Source organism: Sebastes fasciatus, chromosome 22 (assembly GCF_043250625.1).
Source record: "Sebastes fasciatus isolate fSebFas1 chromosome 22, fSebFas1.pri, whole genome shotgun sequence".
Classification (NCBI taxonomy): domain Eukaryota; kingdom Metazoa; phylum Chordata; class Actinopteri; order Perciformes; family Sebastidae; genus Sebastes; species Sebastes fasciatus.
The window spans coordinates 12,506,034-12,508,549 of NC_133816.1; the positions used below are offsets into that span (position 1 = coordinate 12,506,034).

The 2,516-nt window shown below is 34.3% G+C and overlaps 2 non-coding genes across 2 annotated transcripts; one reads left to right on the forward strand and one right to left on the reverse strand.

The window, feature by feature from the left end:
• Positions 1 to 217, reverse strand: LOC141761438 (small nucleolar RNA U3). The gene has a single exon (XR_012592581.1). It is a non-coding gene; the product is annotated as a small nucleolar RNA U3 (small nucleolar RNA).
• A 1,103-nt stretch (positions 218 to 1,320) lies between these two features.
• On the forward strand, positions 1,321 to 1,537 carry LOC141761413 (small nucleolar RNA U3). The gene has a single exon (XR_012592558.1). It is a non-coding gene; the product is annotated as a small nucleolar RNA U3 (small nucleolar RNA).
• The last annotated feature ends 979 nt before the right edge of the window (positions 1,538 to 2,516 follow it).

Here is a 2,516-nt window from a genome sequence, read left to right on the forward strand (position 1 = left end):
ACCACTCTGATCATACTCTTTCCCTCATTGCCCCCAGAGGAGACAGTGAACGGTCATCAAAAGTAGAGAGCATATGAACTTAATCAAGACTCTCTACCCGCTTCGCGCTCAGGAAAGAGTATCAAAAACTCTTCATCGTGGTTAGCGAGACCAAACAGTTTAGAAACACATTTCTCAAGTCAGAAACTATAGAAATGATCCCTGAAAGTATAGTCTTAACCTCTACACTGCTCTTGCCCTACCACTAGTACGACGAACCTGCACTTCACTGTCATGGTACTGACATCCAGATGTTTACAGTGAGAGAAAAGTTAGCTGATGCATCTACCCTAACAGCTAGATAACCTTTATTATTTGGAATAATTAGAGATGGCCCCAAAGCGCCCAAACTTTTTCTGCATATGTACAAAGAAAGGCTTAAAGAAAGTAATAATAATAACTTAAGAAAATAAGGGGGGTATTGTATTGGCTTTGTGTCTCTGCCTCCAGCAGGTCATTACCAAAACACGTAATTGTTTTGTTGTTATAACAAAACTTCAAATACTGTTACAAAATCAAATCTTCATAGCTTTAAATATTATTTTTTAGTGAGAAGTCATTAAAACGTTTTGAAAATAATTCTTAAGTTTCCTCATGTCGCGATATTTGGTCATGTGCAGAAACTCTCGTTTGTTTGTAGTCGGAAGACAAAAAGTGGTGCACACTAGCATCTAGCTCTTCATAACGTTAAAGTGGAATTTTCTCGTCTTTTTCTTGGTGGTGTCATTGCTATATTAAGTTGTTTTACACTGCGTTACACACACATTCAGCCGATGTAAATGCTTGAGGATTGTTTAAAATCTCGCCTCTAAAAACCACGTTTATACTCGTGTTGTTGTTAGCACACGATGCTACCACGCTGCCATGCAGCATAGTAGCAGCCAATCAGAGCACTCAGCGGAGGAATTATGCCATCAGACAGCATTGTGGGTATTCTAAATAGATATAGTTTGTAGATGATATAACAGTTTACAAAGCGTTTTATCCTAGTTTTTATATGTATGCTGTGCTTTGTGTTGTCAGTAGAACGATGTTAAATGTATTTCAGGTGGTAAATATTGTCATTATGGTGCTTTTAAAATGCTATTATATATTAATAACAATTGCACATGTTCTCATATTGTGTCTTTTATTCAGTGTCGCTAATTAGTAGCTATTTAGATGTTGTTTGTGATAATTTTCTCACTGTAAACATGTGGTGAGCATTGTTGGATGTCAGTACCATGACAGTGAAGTGCAGGTTCGTCGTACTAATGGTAGGGCAAGAGCAGTTTAGAGGTTAAGACTATACTTTCAGGGATCATTTCTATAGTTTCTGACTTGAGAAATGTGTTTCTAAACTGTTTGGTCTCGCTAACCACGATGAAGAGTTTTTGATACTCTTTCCTGAGCGCGAAGCGGGTAGAGAGTCTTGATTAAGTTCATATGCTCTCTGCTTTTGATGACCGTTCACTGTCTCCTCTGGGGGCAATGAGGGAAAGAGTATGATCAGAGTGGTAGTGCAATACTGTCAAAAATAACTAAGAGTCTTTATTATGATCAGGAAGATTTAAGCCAATGCGTTGGTGTTAAAGGATAATGCAGTTTTATTAAATTAATATTTACATTAGAAACGAAGTAGTTTGATAGAAGTGAAGTTATGATTCAGCACACATTACTATTATTAATCTCAGTGCTTTAAGACTAATGAATGGACACATGCAAAGTCTCTCCTCATGATGAGGAGCCCTCATGATGACCCCTAGAGCTACTATGGAAGAGTGCAGTCTTATTTATTTATTTATGCATTTCTTTTTTGTTCCTTGAATTATTTTCTACCTTTTATTTTTGTTATTATACTATTTTTTTTTTTTATAATGTCAGTTATCTTTCCTATCCAATTGTGCCTTGTATGTTAGTAGTATTGAGTTTAGATTACAATGCCTTAATGTTTGTAAATTAATTTTCTTCAATAAAAAAAAATGCGGCATACAGAACGCTACAAAAAAGCACAAATTACTAAATATTAACTTCCTCAATAATTGTATCTACATTCTTTTATTATTTCAAAGTCATGGTACTTTAAACTTCATTGCAAGCTCTCATATGCTCTCGCATGTTTCACTCCACTTCATTTATTTCCTATATTATTAGCTCATTGATTATTTGCTATAGTTAATAGTTACTTTGTAGATGATGATTTTATCTACAAAACATCTGATGGGCTTATAAAATAGGGTGCATTTTGATTGAATAAACTAACCATAGTAGGTATAATTGGATGATTATATATTATATTATATTATCATTCTATGATATATGAGTTATTAGAGGAGAAGTGAGAAAGGGATATAGGGAAATATAAGTTTTACTTCTACCTACTCCTTTTCGGACACTATTACTCTTGTTTTGTTTGTTTATTATTTTGTATCTGTTTTTATTTGTTTTCATGTTCGAAATAAAGTCTTTCATTCATTCATTCATTCTTTCCATCAAAA